General features: G+C 43.3%; 1 long non-coding RNA gene and 1 pseudogene across 1 annotated transcript in view; one reads left to right on the forward strand and one right to left on the reverse strand.

Annotated features, from left to right (window-relative positions):
• Positions 1-13,208, forward strand: part of LOC138848831 (uncharacterized) — a 51,074-nt gene that overhangs the window by 18,038 nt on the left and 19,828 nt on the right. The gene's annotated exons all lie outside the window — the stretch shown is intronic.
• LOC100357980 (methylosome protein WDR77 pseudogene) lies at positions 7,338-9,824 on the reverse strand (annotated as a pseudogene).

A 13,208-nucleotide genomic window follows, 5' to 3' on the forward strand; every position in this document is an offset into this window, starting at 1 on the left:
AAGGGGACAGAGGGAAGCATCTTGGGGTGAGGAGCTGAGTCATCAAGGGGCAGAGACCTGGGAACCAGAGAGAGAACCTGGGGAGGCAGCTTCAGCTGCTGGGGCTTGCGTCCCATATTCTGCCTGGAATGGGGCTGGGTGGGAGTTAGTAATCTTAGCACTGAGGCCAACTCAAAAGAGAAGCACCAGGGGAAGAAGACAGTAAATGACTCCAAGTAGTGTTGACTGGTTGATGATCATTCATTCGTGATTCCGAAAGTATTCCACAACCTCTGTGTGTCAGGCCCAAGGCCAAGCAGAAGGTACAGAGATAAATGGTTGGTGGTTGCTACCTCCAGGAGGCTCCCAGTCTAGAGGCCCAAGAAGAAGCTGAGTCTCGCCAAGAGTCTTGGAATTCTGGCTGTGATTGTGTTTGCGCGTCTTTACTCCTTGTTGAGCCACAGTGTCAGTCTTTTCCAGTGGATCAGGCGCACCATGGTCTTATGAAGTGATGGAAATTAGTATAGCCTGCATAATTAAGAAAACTGAATTTAAGTTCTGGCTCTGTCTCAGGGTGGGCTTAGTGAAAAGCAAGTGACATGCCTAGGACACAAAATCTAAGGAAGCCCTCAATGCCAGGGTCAAGGAAGTGCAGGGCCTGCCTGACTTTGGCAAGTTGGCAGACATTTGTACAAGTCTTTTTGTTTTTAAATATATCTGAAGATTTCATGTTTTTGTTCATCAGTGTTCATTTTACAAAATTATCTTGTATTTAGCAAAATCATTGCATCATTTCCAAGTTTGTTCTTCCCTAAAGTTTTAAAAATAAATTTGGAGACCAAAAACTTAATATGTTGCATACATGTACAAATTATTGAATATATAAATATATATGTTGCATACATGTACAAATTATTGAATGAATCTAAAAATGAAGCATTCATGAGGTCACACATTGAAGTATTTTGATACTTCCATGATTATTCAGTACATATCATGAAGCCAAGGGTTGTAGAAAGGAATTTAAAAATGACTCTCCTAGTAGGTTGCATAAATATAAAAATGGAATTTGTTGGTACCATAGTTTAGATGATAATTTCATTTTTTTAATTGTTAATTTTAAAAATTTATTTTATTTATTTGAAAGTCAGAGTTACAGAGAGAGGCAGAGACGGAGAGAGAAAAATCTTCTATCTCTGGTTCACTGGTTCACTCCCAATTGAACGCAGTGGCTGGAGCTGAGCTGAGCTCAGCCGATTGGAAGCCAGGAACCAGGAGCTTCTTCTGGGTCTCCCACATTGGGTGCAGGGGCCCAAGGACTTGGGCCATCCTCCACTGCTTTCCCAGCATATTATCATGGAGCTGGAGAGGAAATAGAACAGCCAGACTCAAACTGGCACCCATATGCACTGCAGGCCAGGGCTTTATCCTGCTGTGCCACAGTGCAGGCCCCTAATTGTTATTTTTTTGCTTATTTGAAAGAGTTACAGAGTGGGGGGGGTGCGGAGAGAGCCATTCCATCTGCTGGTTCACTTCCCAAGTGGCTGCAATGGCTGGGCTGGGCCAGGCCAAAACCAGGAGCCAGTTTCTTCCAGGTCTCCCATGTGGGTGCAGAGACCCAAGCACTTGGGCCATCCTCCACTTCTTTCCCAGGTACATTAGCAGGGAACTGGATGGGAAATGGAGCAGCCTGGTCTGGAACCAGTACCCACATGGATTGCTACCATCATAGGCAGTGGCTTTACCCACTACCCCACAATGCTGGTCCCAATTTCTAAAATATTTATTGATGTAAAGAGAACAGATTTAAGCCTTAAGCTCTTTGTGTCTGTTTCCCACTTGTAAGACAGAAACAGAACCTACCTCATGCAGTTATTGAAAAAGTTAGTATAATGTTAGAATGTATGATAAATATAAATTATGTATAAATGTATGCTGGTTTTTTGAGTAGTAGCGAAAATTAATTATGACCATTTTCATTAACTGCAATGACATTTGTAATAACCATAATCAAGACTCAATAGGCTAATCCTCTGTCTGTGGAGCCGGCACACCGGGTTCTAGTCCCAGTCGGGGCGCCGGATTCTGTCCCAGTTGCTCCTCTTCCAGTCCAGCTCTCTGCTGTGGCCCGGGAGTGCAGTGGAGGATGGCCCAAGTCCTTTGGACCTGCATCCCATGGGAGACCAGGAGAAGCACCCGGCTCCTGCCTTCGGATCAGCGCGGTGCACCGGCCACAGTGGCCATTGCGGGGTGAACCAACGGAAAAAGGAAGACCTTTTTCCTACACTTTCTAAGAAACAGTACTAATATACAATATGGCAGTTAACTATAGTAAACTCTGGATTCTGGATTCTGACAGATGTTGATTTTAATCCCAGCTTTGTCATCTACACACATTTCAATGCTAAACTGAGTCTCTTCATTTGTGAAAAAGAGTAATAATAACTGAATGATAGAGTTGTTTTAAATATTTATTTAATCAGAGTTACACAGATAGAGAAGGAGAGGCAGAGGCAGAGTGAGAGAGAGAGAGAGAGAGGTCTTCCATCCACTGGCTCACTCCCCAATTGGCCACAACAGCCAGAGCTGCACCGATCTAAAGCCAGGAGCCAGGAGATTCTTCCGGGTCTCCCACGTAGGTGCAGGGACCCAAGGGCTTGGGCCATCTTCTACTGTTTTCCCAGGCCACAGCAGAGAGTTAGATGGGAAGCGGAGCAGCTGGGACTCAAACTGGCGCCCTTATGGGATGCTGGCACTGCAGGTGGCAGCTTTACCCATTATGCCACAGTGCTGGCCCCCATAGAGTTTTTTTAAATTAAGGATTCAATGAAATGAAGTGTGTAAAACTCATTGTATTATATGGTACTTAGAGAGCACTATATAAATGTGAATTTTTTTTGAGGGGCAGAGAGAGAGTTAGAGAGGGAGGAGGGAGGGAGATAGGGAGAGAGGGAGGGAGGGAGGGAGAAAAGTATCCTATTTGCTAGTTTATTCCCCAGATACCCACTGGGAGCTTCAAACTCAGTCTGGGTCTCTCACATGGGTGATGGGGACCCAGCTACTTGAGCCATCACTTGCTGTCCCAAGATGCACATTAGTAGGAAGGTGGAATCAAAGTGGATCAGGGACTGACCTCAGACACTCAGATGTGGAATGCGGGTACCACATGCAGCGTCTCAACTGCTGCACCTAATGCCAACCCCTCTGTGAGCTGTTATTTCTATGTGGTGACAGTAGCGGAAACAAATCTGGCACAGGCCAGCATGTCTCTTTTTTTTGGTGCTGGAGCTGAGTCCGTATCACACAATTGTGAATACCGGGTGCTGTTTTTCCTACAGACTTGATTTTTAAGGAACAATCATTAGACATTGTTCCTCTCATTCCCGAGGTTCTCCAGAACTAATACTATGGTATTGGTGCCTGAAAGTAGAGACTGGATTTTTTTTTTTCTTAAAAATAAAGCCAGAGGGGCCAGCATGTAGCATAGCAGGTAAAGCCACTGCCTGTGGCACTGGCATCCCATATGGACACCGGTTTGAGTCTTGTCTGCTCCACTTCTGATCCAGCTCCCTTCTAATGTGCCTGGGAAAGAAACAGAAGATGGCCCAAGTCCTTGGGTCCCTGCACTCATGCTGGAGACCCAAAGGAAGCTCCTGGCTCTTGGCTTCGGATTGGCCCAGCTCCAGCAATTGTGGCCATTTGGGGAGTGAACCAGTGGATGGAGGATCTTGCTTTCTCTCTCTCTCTCTCTGTAACTCTGCCTTTCAAACAAATAAATAAGCCTTTAAAAAATAAAGCTGGAAACTATATTATTAGTGGAATCATGTTTTTGCTTTATTAATTTGGCGATTCCAGTAATTTACACTAAATATCATTTTATTTTTAGAATGTATTTTACTTACCTCAGTATATCCAAACTATTATTGCTTCCACATGAAATCAACATAAAAAGTCATTGACAGATTTAACTTTACTGTATTTCTAGCTATTATTTTAAAACTCTGCCATTATTTTGAAACTAACGAATCTCATTTCATACTAGTCACATTCTTAGTGAATGCTAAGTAATAGTATGGGATAGCCCAGCCCTATGCAATGATTTTAAAACTGCAGGTCATAATCATTTACTGGGGTAAGAAGCAATTTAGAAGAAAGAAAATTAGATTTTAAAAATGAAGTGGAGGGGTGGGCGCTGTGGTGCAACGGGTTAAAGTCCTGGCCTGCAGCGGTGGTATCCCATATGGGCATGTGATTCGAGGCCCAGCTACTCCACTTATGATCCAGCTTCCTGCTATTGTGCCTGGGAAAGCAGCGGAGGATGGCCCAAGTCCTTGGGCCCCTGTACCCATATGGGAGACCCAGAAGAAGCTCCTGGCTTCTGGCTTCAGATCAATTCATCTCTGGCAGTTGCAGTCCTTTGGGTAGTGAACCAGAGGATGGTAGACCTCTCTCTGTCTCTGTCTCTCTGTCTTTCTCTCTCTCTGGCTCTACCTTTCTCTCTGTAACTCTAACTTTCAAATAAATAAAAAATAAATCTTAAAAAATGAAGTGGAAGCAAATAGGAACTTTTAGAGTTTATTGCATATAGAAATGACATGGGTTGTTTCTTGAATTTGTGTGCGCATTTATCACAGTCAAACATGTTAAATATTCTCTTGGAATTTCAGCATTTATTTTATTTTATTTTATTTATTTATTTGAAAGGCAGAGTTATAGACAGAGAGGAGAGACAGAAAGAAAGGTCTTTAATCTGCTGTTTTATTCCCCAAATGGCTGCGACCACCAGAGCTGGGCCGATCCAAAGCCAGGAGACAGGAACTTCCTCAGGGCCTTCCATGTGAGTGCAGGGGCCCAAGCGCTTGGGTCATCTTCCATTAGTTTCCCAGGTCATAGCAGAGAGCTACTTTAGAAGAGGAGCAGCTGGGACATGATCTGATGCCTATATGGGATCCTGGTGCTACAGGAAGAGGCTTGGCCTACTATGACTGTACCACAGAGCTGACCCCTAGTATTTATTTTAAAAAGCACCAGAGGTCGGCGCCGCAGCTCAATAGGCTAATCCTCCACCTAGTGGCGCCGGCACACCGGGTTCTAGTCCCGGTCAGGGCGCCGGATTCTGTCCTGGTTGCCCCTCTTCCAGGCCAGCTCTCTGCTATGGCCCGGGAGTGCAGTGGAGGATGGCCCAAGTGCTTGGGCCCTGTACCCCATAGGAGCCCAGGATAAGCACCTGGCTCCTGCCTTCGGATCAGCGCAGTGTGCCGGCCGTGGCGGCCATTGGAGGAGGAACCAACGGCAAAAGGAAGACCTTTCTCTCTGTCTCTCTCCCTCACTGTCCACTCTGCCTGTTAAAGAAAAAACAAAACAAAACAAAACAAAACAAAACAAAACAAAAAAACACCAGAGTCTGGCATTGTCCTGACCTGACCCTTCACTGTGGGAAGCCAGTGATCCGCCTCATCGAGTGATATGAAGGGTGGCCTTTGTAGCTTCCTTGTGCAGCTCAGAATGAGAAAAGGAAGACAAACATGGCTGTTTCTCTCTTGCTCCTATTGCCAGAAGCTGGAGATGTGGGCAGGGCTGGGGACACACGGTAGAGTTGATGCTCAGGGCCTGGGAAGACACATGGAGCAGTGAGTTAGTTCTAGGAGGTACAGGTTTGGGTCTAAAGAGAGGACTATATTGCAGCCTCCAGAGGGGGTCTTATAGAACATCCCTATGCTTGGGGAAAGACTTCTTGGCACATCTCCAAGCAACTATTTACCGAGAATCCAGTGACATCATCAAGACCGCTTGTGGCACACACACAACACATAGACCTTGGCTTGAAGGTGCTTTGGGATAGTGTGAAGGCAACAATATTATACACAGAACAGAGAAACTTACTTCTACAACACAGAATCGTTGCTGGACATATGGAGATTCAGGTTTCATGAGTCTGTCTCAAAAATTTGCCTTTTTTTTTCTTAACTATGTCAGTGTCTTATCTGTTATCTATCAAGTCTTGTTGGCCATTGCTAAATCCAGATCCTGGCATAGAAAAAGGCCCTTAGGAAAAAATACTGTGTCTGAATAAGTGAGTGAGTGAGTGTGTAGACCCTCACCTTGATGCCCAAAGAAAGGAATTGTTAATGGTGACATTGACAGGGTTCTCTTTTCACCAAGGAGAAGGGGTCTTGGACACTGTTGGTCTCTGCTTTCCCATCAGCATTAGTTCATTAGATTGTTTGTGGGATGTTCTCTATGTCACTTTGAGCATTTTGATGCTCAAAGGAGATCAACGATGAAGATTTGGGGTTGTGCATTGTCAAGAGTTGTGATAGATTTTTCCTGGGGTGTAAGTTTAGAAATAAGTGTGCCTCTAAAGATGGATTAAAATGCTTTGGATTGAGAGATAATAACTATTCTTTTTTTTTAATAATGTCTACACTCTTTATTTCATAAAGAAGCACTTTTAATTCTCTGATGCTTGATTTAAAAACCTCAGGAGTCCACATAAACAGCATTTAGACTCCCTACACCCATAGAAGTGGGTCTAGAGGCAGGAGTGGTCAAATCTAGGGTTGTTTTTGTGTGGGAAAAGAAGCTAGGATTTCTCTGTAACAGTGTATGCCAGTTTCCCAAATGTAACTGAAATGTCTTTAAGCCTCCATCATTTCCAAATTTTCTCCATGGAATCTGTGATAGAATAACACTCATCTCTTATATACAAACCATTAGGGAGTGAGAGGGGTGGGGTAGTGTTGGAACAGTCTTCACACATGCACCAGTCTATGTTTTCAGCCAAAAAGTTGCTTTCTGATCCAGTTTCATGGCAGTGAGTTTGTGTACAACTGTGGTGTGTGCTACCTTTTCCTCAGAGTGGCTGGGCTGGAGATTTGTAAATAGAAGCATTTCCCATGATAATAGTAAATAAAACTCAAAAGAAAAAAATAATGTTGCTGTTATCCCTAGGAGGAGGGTAAGAGTTGCTTCCAAGAATCCAGGGATGCCCACATCGCAAACCAATCCTAAACACAGCCAGTTTCCCCGAGACAGCTAGAAAGCACTAAACATCTGGAGTGGGGGAGCAGAGATTGGGGACAGTGCTTGGGAAGATGTGGGATGGAATTTTTTTTTTCCTCCCACCACCAAAAACTACAGATCTGCACACACACCTAGACACACTTATGTATCTGTTTCCAAGGTTTTCCTCTCTGTGACCTCAGGCTCCCATAATCCAGTGTCTCTCAGGCAGAGAGACAGTTACCAATTAACCTCACAGATCTAGTGTTTGGACCTCCTGTATGAGGTTCTGGGTTGTTGCACATACCGAAGGGGCAGAGCTGGGGAGCAGATTTGCTTTCTGCCTGAAATACAGCCTACTCAGCAACACTCTCTGATCTGGAGGCTGGGAGCAGCTCTGTGGGCACAATATGGTGGATGACCTGATGGTCCCCTCCCACTATGGTAAGGGGGTAGTGATTGAGAGGGGGCCAAGTAGCATCTCTCACAAAGTCTCTGTGTTCAGCCTTCAAGGCTGGGAAGGATGCACTGTGTGGGGAGAACACCAGCCCAGTGACACACTGAGAGTGCAAAGCTGAACTGAGGGCACAGCTTGTACTCTTGGTGTCCATAAGAGATACAGTGGTATTCTCGTCACCAAAGACAGAATGCACTTTGCTGAGGATGCCAAGTCAGTGAAGTAGGAAGGCAGCCAGCTGCACTGGAGCCCATCTGTGATGCTGACTTGGACCAGCGGGGATCCCATAGTCAAATACTATTGTCATCACTACATGAAAGAGGCCCAAATCCCTTGTGGGGAGATGCAGCAACACAGGTGATCTGCCCTGCCCTGCGTGAACTCACCATGAAGTCTGTACCATCTGCAGAGTAAGGTTCCAAACCTTGATGCAGAAGTCTTGGCCACCACTGACCACCTGTGTGCCAGAGCTTAGGACACTTGAGTATAGACACAATCTCATCATGCTCATACTTCCAGAACTTGCTGTTAGTAAATGTCTCATTCTCATCCAGCTCCCACAATTCAATTATACCTAGATCAGAAGCCACTAAGATACTTCTGTCTCCCACCTGCATGGGGTCTGCCATCGTGGCCTCTTCTGGACTCAGGTGGAACAGAAGTCCTGTTGGGAGCAGCACAGGGGTCCTTGAAAAGCCAGAGTGAGCCAGCCCAGCAGTGGCCGCTTAGGCTGGGGGCCCCGAGGAATAGCGCCCCATCAGATTGGTAAGGTGCAGCGTCCTACTACCATTCTATACAGGCGGGTGCATTAGGGGGCACTGTAAAAGTCAGTTTCCTTCCTCATCTCCAGGGTTCCAACTTCCACCCAAACCCAAACTGGATGCCGGTGGGAGATTCAGCACCATAGATAATAACCATTCTTAATCCAGTGTGCTGCCCATTTATTCTTAGTAGTCTTAAATCAGGGGCTAATGTTGTAGTGCAGTGAATTAAGCTGGGATACTAGCTTCACCTGTCGGAGTGGCAGTTGGAGACCCAGTTGCTCTGCATCCAAACTAGCTTCCTGCTGACGCAGCTGGGAAGGCAGTGAAGGGTGGCCTAAGTACTTGGACCCCTACCTCCTATGTAGGAGACCCACGTGGCATTCCTGGCTCCTGACTGCAACCTGGCCCAGCCACAGCTATTGGGACCATTTGGGGAGTGAACCAGTAATTGGAAGATCTCCTTTTTTCTTTCTGTCTTCCTCTCTGTGTGGTTATTTCAAATAAATAAATAAATCTTTAAAAATACTTAAATCAATATCCAACTGTTATGCTAAACCTACTTCAGTACCTGCTAATTCCATTCTTGTTCTGACTTTATGTTGTGCTTTTATCTTGGGATCATAGTTTAGCAACAATTTCTTTGTATTTCAGTTTCTGGGGAGAGAGATCAGCATCTTCTCAGGAGGATAAAAAGTTCAAGACCTCTTGTTTAGCAAGTCCTCATTCTTAATGGTGATTGCCTGGACACAATATAGTGAGGAGTAAAGTTGAAGCAATAGCTACTCTATAGTTCATGTCCCTTCTCTTGTTTTATTATTGGAACCCCAACACTCTTGCCTACCCCGTCTTGGTTAGGGGTTCACGGAATGCCAGTTAAGGCCAATGAGAGGACTCATTCTGCATCTCTCTTATTCTGGGAGGGAGTTCACCCTCTCTTATTCTTTCCCCTAAGACCTCTGGAAGGTCAAATGCCTCAAACCTTATTAAGCAAAAATTTCTGTAGGAAATGTGATGGACTTTCCCTGTGTCCTTTAGAGGCTTCCTGGAGCTCCATGATACTGGGAAGCAAGGCAGCCAGGAGAAACGCAGGGTCCGAGGACTTACAATGGAGATTTGGCACCAGGGAGGATCCACTTTTCTCTTTTGCCTTCACAATTCAAAACAGCTTAGGAAAGTGGGACTACTTGATTTTCAGAATATTTTTTATGATTCTTTTTGACTCCTAGCTATAAATTTGCTCCTTGAAACCCAGCAAGTTCAGATATAGTACATTTTTCTTCTACCTTTTAGCTCACTCATGAAATAAGACTATCATCAGAAACTATCAATCCAGTGGCAGGGTTGAGGATGGTGGTGAGTAGGTAGTCAGTAAAGCAGCTCCAAGAAGAAACTGAAAGAAATTAAGTAACTTGCCCAACATCACAAAATAAGCAGAGAAGCAGAAATAAGTCCTGTCCAATCCCCAAACCTGTGCTCTGAAACACTCTGCAAAACCACCAAGTGCAGCAGAGCATTTGTGGATTTCGTCCAAGACAGCAGGATAGCAACAGGATGGTTGGACTCACACGAGGCACAATTCGTGTGTAAAAAGGGTTGAAACTGCATTCCTGAGATAAAGTCATGGGGCATTCATAGCAGAAAACCCAGCGAGAGTGGCAGAGACAGCCCAGGTCTGTGCTGAAAGAGTGAGAAGGAAATCGCCAGCCCCAGCGACCAGGTGGTGGTGGGGAATTCACAGATTCGAGGAGCTGCAGATAGCAGCAGGAGGGATTGCTCTGCAAACTGCTTCTGAAGTTACACAAGCACAAGGAATACATGAACAGATAGGGAAGTGGTGCCCCTCTCTCTCCCTCCCTCCCTCCCCTCCCCCTCCCTCCTCTCTTCCTCTCCCTCCACCCTGCAGGGACCAGCAGCTTCCTGAAGAAGCCATTCTGCTGGTTTGAATTTTGTTGTTGTTGTTGTTTTTTCTTTTTTTTCCTCTAATTTTGGACCAAGCAGATGGCAGCTACCCCTGCCTCCTGTGCCTGCAACCAGCAATAGCGAGGGTCACTTTACCCTCTACCCAGTGAGGAACACAATAATTCAGAATACCTTCCCCCTCCATGCAAGCCATATGGCAAGGGGAAGCCGTGCCTATAGAAAGCTCCTGTCAGCCCACCACCATTCAGAAGCAAGCCCAGTAAGCGGGGGCTCTGTGCACATGCCCAAGACCCACAGACCTTTGGCAGCTCACAATGGAGGGAACCATGCTCACAGGAAAATGGCCACAGAACAAAGGTATAGTTCATTAATCAGTCCCAAATAGTGTTGAAAACACCAGAGTTAAGACCAGTGCCTCCTGCAGCATGAGGAGAAAGACTAGTCACAACAATAGAGGTGAACACCCTCCTCTACAGACATCCATAGGAGAGCTATAAAGCGCCACAGGGGCCTAACTTTGGATACTTACTCTATACTGGAATACTGAAAAAAATAACCGGCCAAACCCACCACATGCCTCCTGGTACTCACTGAAAGTATACTCATCCCACTAAGCCACACAAATGCTGAAAATCAAAGAAAAAAATAAGAATAAGGAAGACACCATGAGCTCCCCCAAAGGAACTTTGCAACACTTCAATAGTAGAAAGTGAAGATGAAAAGATTGAATATATGCTAGAAATGGAATTCAGAAAGTTAATAATCAGACTACTTTGAAGCAACCAAAAGCAAATTCAAAAAAATAAATGAAAAATTTTCCCACAAAATTGAAATTGAGATATTAAAGATAAATAGAATGAAATACTAGAAATGAAGAACTCTATAGATGAAATAAAAATGCAGTAAATAGAATGAAATACTAGAAATGAAGAACTCTATAGATGAAATAAAAATGCAGTGGAAAGTTTTAGCAACAGAGTATATGAGACAAGAAAGAATATCAGAACTAGAAGACAAATTTCTGGAAATTTTACAGTCAGAACAAAAAAAAAGAGAAGAAGTTAGAATACAAAAAAATGCTGTTGGAGATCTACAAGATACTATCAAACGACCTAATATATGGTGCTGGGAGTTCCTGAAGCTGTGGAAAGACAGAAAGGATTAGAAGGCCTTCTTAATGAAATAATGATAGAAAACTTCCCCAATTTGGAGAAAGAAAGGGACAACCAAGTACAAGAAGCAAATAGAACTCCCAGTAGACATGACCAGAAATATTTTCACAATACATTGTAGTCATACTTTCCACAGTAAAACATAAAAAAAAATTCTAAAATGTGCATGAGAGAAATGCCAGACCACATTCAGAGATTCTTTAATTAGACTCACAGCTGATGTTTCATCAGAAACCCTACAGGATAGGAGAGAATGGCAAGATATATCCGAACTTTAGAGACAAGAACTGTCAACCCAGAATACTATACCTTGCAAAGCTCTCATGTATGAATGGAGGTGAAATAAAGATCTTCCATAACAAACAGAAATTGAAAGAATTTGTAACCATCCACCCATCCCTACAAAAGATGCTCAAGGATGTGCTACATACAGAAACACAGAAACATGGTCATCACTATGAAAGAATGTGAAGGCAGAAGATTTCCCAGTAGAAGTACAAAAGAAATCCAAAGTAAACAATAGGAATATTTATGGGAAAATGGCAGGACCAAGTCATTAATTATCAATAGTCACCTTGAATATAAATGGCCTCAACTCTCCAGTTAAAAAATACAGACTAGCTGAATGGATTAAAAAGCAAGACCCACCTGTTTGCTGCCTACAAGAAACACATCTCACCAACACAGATATACACAGTCTGAAAGTGAAGGGTGGAAAAAGATAACCCATGCAAATACAGACCCAAAAAGAGCTGGTGTAGCCATCCAAATATCAGACAAAATAGACTTTAACACAAAAATTATTAAGAGACAAAGAAGGCACTGTATAATGATTAACAGATCAATTCAACAGGAAGAGGTGACTATTGTAAATGTATATGCACCTAATTACCGGGTACCAGGCTATTTAAAAGAAATGTTAATGGATTTAAAAGGAGACATAGACTTAAATACATAGTAATTGGGGACTTCAGTACCCTACTTTCAGCAATGGACAGATCAACCAGACAGAAAATCAGCAAGCAAGCAGCAGAGTTAATTGACACTATAGACCAAATGGACCTAACAGATATCTACAGAGCTTTCTACCCTACAGTCAAAGAATTCACATTTTTCTCACCGCATGGAACTTTCTCTAGAATTGACCACATTCTAGGCCATAAAGCAAGTCTCAGCAAATTCAAAAAAAAAAAAATCAAAATCATACCATGCATATTCTCTGATGACAATGGAATGAAGTTGGTAATCAACAACTCAGGAATCCCTAGAACAGATGCAAACACATGGAGACTGAACAACATGCTCCTTAATGAAAAGTGGATCATCAAAGAAATCAAAAGAGAAATCAAAAAATTTATGGAAACAAATGAAGATGACAATACAACATAGCAAAACTTATGGGATACAGCAAAAGCAGTGTTAAGAAGAAAGTTTATAGCAATTAGAGCCTACATCAAGAAACTGGAAAGACTACAAATAGATGAGCTCTCAATGCATCTCAAGGACCTAGAAAAACAACAGCAAACCCAACACCAAACTTGTAGGAGAAAAGAAATAATTAAAATTAGAGGAGAAATCCACAAAATTGAAACCAATGAAGAGCTGATTTTTCAAAAACAAAAATAAAAAGAATTCACACACATTAGCCCAAATAACCAAAAAAAGGAGAGAGAAGATCCAAATTTATAGAACCAGAGATGTAAAAAGAAATGTAACAGACACCACAGAAATGAAAAAAAAAGAATCATCAGAAATTACTACAAAAAGCTGTATTTGTACAAAATGGGAAACCTAGATTCCTGGTCAGATGTGACCTACCTAAATTGAGTCATGAAGACATAGAAAACATAAATAGATCAATAACCAAGACAGATCTTGAACCAGTAATGAATACCCTCCCAACAAAGAGAAGTC

This window comes from Oryctolagus cuniculus, chromosome 2 (assembly GCF_964237555.1).
Source record: "Oryctolagus cuniculus chromosome 2, mOryCun1.1, whole genome shotgun sequence".
NCBI lineage: Eukaryota > Metazoa > Chordata > Mammalia > Lagomorpha > Leporidae > Oryctolagus > Oryctolagus cuniculus.